The sequence below is a fragment of the Lepidochelys kempii genome, chromosome 3 (genome assembly GCF_965140285.1).
Source record: "Lepidochelys kempii isolate rLepKem1 chromosome 3, rLepKem1.hap1, whole genome shotgun sequence".
NCBI lineage: Eukaryota > Metazoa > Chordata > Testudines > Cheloniidae > Lepidochelys > Lepidochelys kempii.
This window is the reverse complement of record NC_136382.1, coordinates 93,246,768-93,255,852: the sequence shown is the minus strand read 5'-3', so window position 1 is coordinate 93,255,852 and position 9,085 is coordinate 93,246,768.

The window sequence follows — 9,085 nt, the reverse complement described above, 5'->3', positions numbered from 1 at the left end:
ACTAGTTTGCCTGCAGACAGTGGATTTTGTGACATGAACACCTGGGGCCTACACTGAGATCACCAGCCTGCTGCCAGAGGAGAATATTCAGTCACTACATACTCACCTAGATTGCCCACAAAGTAGTGAAAATGAAGGGAAAGGCTTCCATTACCAATCCTCTGTGCTTTGGTTACTGGAAATACCATATGTGTCTATGTATAAACAAAATAAACAGACACACACAGTAATTTACGGCAGACTAAGCATACAGTGTAAAACACATAAAATGGCAACAGCACCAATGGATGCAACATTAAGTATCACATTATTATGACAATGTGCAACCCTGCTCAAATAGTCTCACAACAAATCCCAGTCATTAATATTTCAGAAGCCCAAGAGGATGGCTACAATAGCACAAGGACAAAGTTGTAATACAGCAGCCTAATAACTTGGCTTTTAAAGAAAACTGCACTTGCAGAGGATAAACTAAATAATATTCACTAAAGCAAGTTCAACAGCTTGGCAGTAGCTGAAATATTGTTGCACTTTAGCTACACTGTGTGTGGGGGGGATTGCCCCCCAGAATAAAAGTTTCTGAAAAGTTATTTGAATACCTTTAATTCCACATAGAATAGATTACTACTACACTACCCTAGGTACTAAAAGACAAAGGCATTTCCCAGTAAACAACGGTAATATAAAACACCTTTCAAGGTATCAGGGTAAAACTTTATTAGCACAGTACAAAGAAGATGGGAGGGAAAAGTGAGGGTGAGAATGTAGCAGAAAATAGCCAACTTCAATCTCCATAACTGTAAATAATAAGGAGGTCCACATAGTATACAGTATATCTGGGCTGCAATTTTGCACAAGCAATTATTTCAGCATATCATGCTAATTTCTTCCTTTTGCTTGAATTAAGAACCTCTTAGAGACTAGCTCACTTTGATCTTTTCTCTACCCAGCATCGCTTACAGCTGTATAATCCACTTCCTTCCAAACACACCCCCTCAATACTGAGTTCCCAAGCACATTCACACTTAGTGGGGCAGGACCCATGTTTTCATCTGCAACTGTAGAGTACCCAGTACAATGGTGCCTTTCGGCACTATCACAGTATAAATAAGAAGAAGTGTGGACACCAATTATCCAGATAAAGATTTCCAACTCAATTTCCTTTATTCATAGACTCCACATAGGAGAAAGCATTTAAAGGGACAGTATAGAATACAAATAAATAACAAAATTAGTTTGAGGGTTCAAAATGTGAAAAATCCATCACAAAGTTACTCACGGTGAAGGTATGTACAGTATGTAAATGAACTAAATCTAAAATAATGAGTCCCTCTCCGCTTGATTAAAATTTAAGTGCGAGTCATATTTTCCAATGTATGGTAGGTAAAGAACTACAATAAAGTTCATATAAAAATACACATGTGTAGCTCAAGAGTTATCTTTTGGGCTTATAGAATTCTGTGGACTTTAGGACAGTGGTGTGCTGTGAGAGGGTGAATTTTATAGAGATTTAGTTTGAAAACTTAGTCGTGAACCGTTTGAATTTAAAAACAAACGCAGGTTTTGTTTTCCTCCCCCTCTTTTCAGGAGAGGAATGGTGCTATTTTAAAATATTAAAATTACACTTGCCCTCCTCATCTCTTCCTCTGCTGCTTTTCCTGCCTCCCTTTTCTTGTCTCCTTTCCTTCATCAATTTCTTTTCCGTGTCTTGCCTCTCCTCCTTTTTCCCCTCTAACTTCCATTTGTTATTTTGTAGATTCCTAATAGAGCCTGTTATGTGTTAAAAAAGCACTAATAAGAAAAGGAAGACTTGTGGCACCTTAGAGACTAACAAATTTATTAGAACATAAGCTTTCATGAGCTACAGCTCACTTCATCAGATGCATACAGTGGAAATATAGTGGGGAGATTTTATATACACAGAGAACATGAAACAATGGGCGTTACCATTAGTGTTACCAGAGCACTAATAGTTTCCCCCAAACGAACTAGAGAATTGCAGAATGAGGGTGGAGGAGAGGGCAGGAATAGAAAAGAAGCAGCTCATCACAGAAACTATGCTGACTTTTAACTGAACACTGCATCTTGCCCTGAATTCCAGGGTAATTAGTGTGGATACAGAATGATAGGAAATTATTAGCCCAGATTACATACATGCAGAATGCACTGTAAAGAGCTACATTTTGAGAACTGCAACATCATGGCGGTAGACACACTTACATCTGTGGGTGCATTGCTGTGCCCATAATTTTCACCCTGAAAGGGTGTATTTTCATCCAAAAGGCTAAAATTAGCATTTGCACTTGTATGATAACAGAACCATGGGTACAGCATATGAGTGCCACACCAAATCTGCAGAGGGCTGTTCAGCTGATTGCATCCTGCACAGCAGGTTATGGTAATGACTTAATAAATAAAAAAAAAAAAAAAAAGCAGCAGCAGCAGCCACCCAGAATCAAGGAAATAGTGCAAGACAGGTGACAATAGGATCCTCAGTTCGAAGTAACAATATTAGATCACAGAAGGCTCATCAATTGCCACTCATATGGTGTGGGGGTAGGCTACACTTGGACTTACATTTCCACCATCATGTCCCTTCAGGATGTGGTAGAAGCCACCAGTGCAGATGACACGTATTTATGGATGGCTTGGCATGCATCAGTATAACTATTCTGTGAGGGAGTGTGGAAATTTGGATCATGGATTGTGCTCAATCTCCTCAAGGGATGAACAGTGTCTCCCACTCCCTGGAAATATATTTTTCTTATGGAGTATTGTCTCTCAGTAGTTTCCTTGAGATTAATCATTTTAAAATTGCATGAGGAAAGCAGTATGCTCCAAGGGACTATCCCTGGTCTGACACACCCCAGCCAACTTGATGTGTTCTCCTTCTGTGACTGTTAAATTCATTACATGTTCCCAAGTATATGTCATTACATATATGACGAGCTGCCTTGCCTCACAGGCATCCTATCTGTTGATCCAGCGTAACCCCTTCACATTTCTACAGGTCTCCTCATTTCTTTTTGACATCTGCTTGATGTATGCCTATTGCTGAGCATCCCTGGGGGGCAGGTGATTGAAAAATCCCACCAGTATACCTTAGATTCTGTGTGTTTGCTTTGCCTGATTCCTTTCAGGGTGGTTCAAGATTTGTCCCTGGTTGTTCCTTTGCTCCTCTGACAAATTGTGCTAGGTAACCAGTGACCTGTAAAACCTGTAAAGAAAATATAGTCACCTTCTGTAGCATTCCTGGAGCCATTTGCTCTGTTTTTCCTCCTCTCATCCTAAGGATGGCCACATGACCCTGTAGTAATTCTAGCAGGCAGACAATGCTGCCAGCAGAAATCTGTCCCCAGCTGCAATGGGTAGCCTCATGAGTCAATGCAAGGTAGCTTTGGTCATACAATGGGAGCATTGCCAGATACAATTTGTGGTGCAGTTGTGGGGGGCTGCATGTGACTTGTTTCCATGTACGTCCTTTTGAATGTTCCACGGAGGTTACATTTGCAAGGTCATGCCCCAATTACAACTCTTTGTCCTTCTAGTCACTTGTACCTGCTGAGCATTTTCGAAGGGGAAAAACAACTGTGGCACAACCCTCCTTGATACTATGGATATAAAAGTCTAGTTCAAAGGCACTAACTGTTTGAAGATTTAGCCCACAGTTCTATGATTTCATCCTTCATCAGATGACTAACCAGAATCCAAATCCTATGATTAACACTTTCAAGAAAAGCGGCTTTAAAAAAAAAACAGGAAAAAAAATGACACTGAGCCAACATAATTGCCTATCAGGCTGTTGTGCAAAGATGTTGATCATTCTGCAGCATGAATAAGCATTTCAGCCCTGCTTCTACCAGGGGGTATTATTGGGCCCCAACAGTAAGCTTTAAAGGAAAAGAAAATTGCAGACAAGAGAATTAAGGAGAGAAAATTAGAGAGAAGGAAAACATCCTTCTAATCATTCTTTGATTCTTTATAATTATGATGTTAAATCATTCCTTCGGGGCGATTATGGTGGTAGCCATTTAACAGAGATGCCAGTAGATTAGGATCTTGATATGTTATTTCTAACTCAGTGCAAAATGGAGATGATAAACTATAATAAGTTGCTCTTTTTTCCCAACCTCTTTCTTTGTTTTTAGTGTGACAATACAATTACTGTAGAACATAGGGAAATGAGAAATTTGAAAAGGTTCCAAAAGAAGGAGGAACAGATTTACAGTAAATGAAAGAACAGATTCTCCTCGCCTCCTTGCCTCCGTTAATGATGCACTAATGTTCCCATGGGTTCATGTGCTTTTAAAGTAAAAACAGAGGTCTTTTAAATCTCTCTCAGGGACTTTAAAAACAAAAACAACAACAACAACAAAAAAACAGGGAACTAGATCTTGTTTTCAAATTCCAGAATCCCACTTGCAAGTGCTGCAGTCACAAAAAGATGAACCATTTCAAACTAAACAATCAAGCAAGGAGCAACCTATCCCCCAAGCCAGACATTTCAGAAGGTTTGAAAACGGTTAATTAACTTTTAAATTTTATTTTTGAGGATGTCTGTACCTTCCTGCAAGGGGGACTGCTGAAACTATACAAGAGGGGCTGTTCTTGCGGGAATTTCAAGGCATTTCTTGAGACAGTAATACTTGAAATACCACAAGTCTCTTCTTGTGAAATTTCAAGCCCAGTTTTGGTATGCCACAAGGTTAAGATAGTGTTACCAGACTGGGTCTACAGTTTCTAGTTTCTGAGGAGAATGTATTTGCCAAGTAACTTGGGAGTGGCCTCATTTTCAGAAGTGCTGAGCACATGCAACTCTTGCTAACCCCAAATTATGAGCAACAAAAACAATGGGGTACAATGGAAACTATTATGCAACCTTAACCTTAAAAGTTCTATGTGTGCCCACTAGAGTATTTCAAGTTCTATATAACAGAGCTTTGCAATACAGTCAGAATTTAGCATCTGTTTCATGTTGTTTTTTCCAGAGTTTTTCAACTTGGGTATTAAATATAAAAATTTGCTTTAGAACTCAACTTTTCAGTAAGGTTCAGAAAATAAAGAGTAAGATTTAAATAGTTGGTTTTCATCATGGCAAAAAAAAATTAAAAATTATCCCCAAAGTTCTCTACTAGATCTAGTGTTTAATAAATTAATTATCTGTAAAAGGGACTACTCATATACCTTACAAGATTCTAAAGTAATTGTGTCAACTCAGGAAAGGACTTCAGCATCACAGTAGGCAGTTCAATGAAGACCTCCATTCAATCTGCAGCTGCACTCCCCACCCCGCCCAGCCACCCCCCCCACCAAAAAAAAAAAGCAGCAAGGAGGCTGTTAGGTTGTGTAAAGAATGGGATGGAGAACAATTTGGAAAAAATTATGAAGTCATTAAATAAACCAGTGGTATGGCTTTATCTGGAATAGTACGGTGTAACACATTTCAAAAAGGATGTGGCATAATTAGAAGGAGTCAGAAAAGGGCAATGAGAATGACTCAAGAGCATGGGAAAATTTCTATGGGAAGAGAAATTGGAAAGATTAACAATGATTACCTTAGGATACAAATAATAGGGGACATGATAAAGTACATAAAAGTGAACTGTATAGAGAAGGTAGATTTGGAGCTTCTATTCTCGCTGTTTCATAAAACAAGAAAGGGATGTTCAATGACATTAAAAGGTGGCCAAGTTAAAACTGAGAAAAGGAAATACTTTTTTACACAGTGTGTATTTAGATGGTCAAACTCATTGCCACAGGAAGTTTTTGAAGTCAAGAACTAAGCAAGATTCAAAAAGCAATTAAACATATATATGAATAATAAGAAAATCTACTGTTATAATTAATCATAAGAATTTGGAAAGAATATTAAACCTCAAGCTTCAAGGCTTAAACTAATCTCATAAGAATATCCAGACTGGGTCCATCTAGCCCAGTCTCCTGTCTTCTGATGGTGGCCAATGCCAGGTGCTTCAGAGGGAATGAACGGAACAGGCAATCATCAAGTGACCTTCTGGCAAACAGAGGCTAGGGACACTCAGACCATGGTTTTGCATCTCCATCTTTTAGAGACCAGAATAAGAGGTAATATGGGGGGGTAGATTATCCCACCTCTGCCTACTCATGGTTTCTTACACCTTCCTCTGAGGCATCTGGTGCTGGCCCCTGTAGGAGACAGGATAGTGGACTGGATGCACATTAGATCTAATCCAATATGGCAATTCCTGTGTATGTAAATGAGCCTAGGAGACCATTTCCTTCCCCAGTTTTTTTTTTTTAATAAAGGGGCAGATGTAATTTTTTTTTACAGAAAATTTTCATTTTGATTAACATTTTCTTTTCTTTTGAATAAACAAAAATTGAAATCACTGTTCAAACACTAAGTGTTTAGTTTCCTTTTGCCAAACCAAACAAAAAACAAAAAACAAAACCCAACAACTTGTCACAGGAAAGTTGTCTTTTTCCCAAATTTTCAACTAAAAATAATTGGCATTTTCATCAATCTACACTTTATAAGGGTGCCTCTGCTCTTCCTTACACCTACCTTTTTAATTTCCTTAATACATGTACAGGACAGAGAGACAGACAGGGACCAAAAGAGAACAAATTATTAAAGGGAACAAACATACCGGCTGCCGCTTCCCACAGCTCCCATTGGCCTGGGGCGGCAAACCGCAGCCAGTGAGAGCCGCGATCGGCCGAACCTGCAGACGCGGCAGGCAAACAAACCGGTCTGGCACACCAGGGGCTTTCCCTGAACAAGCTGCATCCCAAGTTTGGGAAACACTGCCCTAGAAGATATGCTCTAGTTCAAACAGGAATTAATTCAGAGAAATTCTATGGCCTTTGTTATAGATGAAGTCAAAGTAAATGACCACAATGGTCCCTTCTAGCTTTACAATCTATGAAACTACATGTCTTGCATTCTGTCTATTTCTTAACCTTTAAAAACTCTTAATATGAAGTTAAAAGTTTAAACAGCACTGAGTTATGATCTATAAATCCAATTGAGCTTTGGCACATGAATCCTGCTGACTACGCCAATTGTCATGCTGTCTGGAGTGGCTCACAAGTGAGAATACCAACCTCAGGGCAGACTGTTAAGCAGCAAAGCAGAAACCCCAAATGGGTTGTGATTTTTATAATTCTATTTCACCCAATAACAAGTGTAAACTCCTCAGACACTACACAGCTTTAACATGGAGTCACAGACAGTCTCTTTGGACATTCTGATCCATCTTGACACCCAGGCAATCTTGACTGTGTGATAGATGGTCACTTTACACCAACAATCACAAAATATTCAGGTTACTCTCAGTCCCAAGGAACCAGTCACTTTACTGCATATTAATCTTACACCAAAGACAACTCTTGTAACCAATCCTCTAACAAACTAAGTAAAGGTTTATCAACTAGGAAAAAGAAATAAGAGTTATTTACAAAGGTTAAAATTTATAAACATACACACACAAATGAGTTGCAGTCTTAGGTTTCAGATGGTGACAGAGCTGTTGAAATATGCCAGCTCTGTATGTCCATTCGGGCTAACCCAAGTTAGTCCTGGGTATCTCTTGCTTATGTTTAGGAATCTTTGCCCCTTAAAGTTTTTTTTTATTCTGTTTGGACTCCGGTTCCTTTTGGTCAGGAATTTTTATCCTCATAGCCCTAGAGTCTTAAGCTGATGAGATCACCACTTCTGTACATAACCTCTTCATGGGTGGGTGCAGGGAGCAATCAGAGTTTCTGTTCTAGAATGGCCCATTTGGATTCAATAAATTCTTCCCAATGGGCAGGAGATAACACCTTCTGTAGGAATCCAGCATGTTGCATTAGGTGAGGTTTTTTTTCCCCAGTTTGGTGAGTTACAAGTTTTCAGAACAAACATTTTACATCTAGAGAACAAACACTTAAATATTACCTTATAGCATAGGATACAGATATTAAAAGTAGGATTAATACATGCAACATTCTACAAGCATTCCATCAAGTCTAAACACTAAACAAACACTAACATCTGTTTTAACTATATTAACCCACAGGTATGCCAGACTGGTTTACAGTTATGCTTTGTCAATGTTCAGTCAGGCCGAAATCCTTGGCATTAACTGGCATCTGGTGTGCCAGCATCACAACTGGGTTAGTAATCTCTTCACTGGGATTAATTATTCTGTCTTCTTTGAAAGCCCTATTGTAACAGATGACTGAATAAAATATCTGTTTAATTCCTAGATACAATCTATTCCTTGAGGATGTAGTTATTTCATGATAACACACTTCTAGAATCTCCATAATGCTATTGGCAAAAGTTTTAATTAATGCAAAACGCGCATTAATTGTGTAGAGATAAGAAAGGACGGCTCCTATAGATATGAGCAAAGGGTCGATGCCTTTATGTCTAATGTGTGTCTTTTTCCACTCTCTATATGGTGTGTATTTCTGTAAAACCTAGGTATCACTAGATCTGGGTGCAAATCACATGAATCTGGTTAATAAGCGGCATCAAGATTCATGTGTGTGTGGTTTTCCTCTTTTCCCCCCGCCCCCAAACACAAGTATGGATATTTCATGATATTCTGAAACAAGTACATTGATCCTATCACTGTATTCACTAGACGAATCTTGTCCAAATCACCACTAATCATATATAGGAAAGTACAAAACATTAGAGCAAAACCTGGAAGTTTGGCCACTGTGTCACATTTAATTACCAAGAGTGCATTGCATCTTAAGATATCAGTCAAGTACATCTTCATGCAGTCATACAAAATAAATTAAATAAATTAGTGCTTTAGTGGTGCTGATAGGTTAAAAAACTGAGCAATATATCAGCCATTCTGGAATTTTAGAAGAAATTATTTTCTTCTATCTACTCTATCTAGCTGTAGTCCACTGAATCAGCCTCTAAAGGAGAAATGTCAAATTAAAACCCAATAAGGAAGAAAAACAAATTTGTGTACTGTTTTCACAGCAATATATTCAGTAGCATATTGCAAGACCTTATTACTTAAAGCAATGTTGTAGAATGCAAGCAACAAAGAACTTGAAGCAGATTCCACGGGAACTCAATCATAAAGTAATCTTTGAC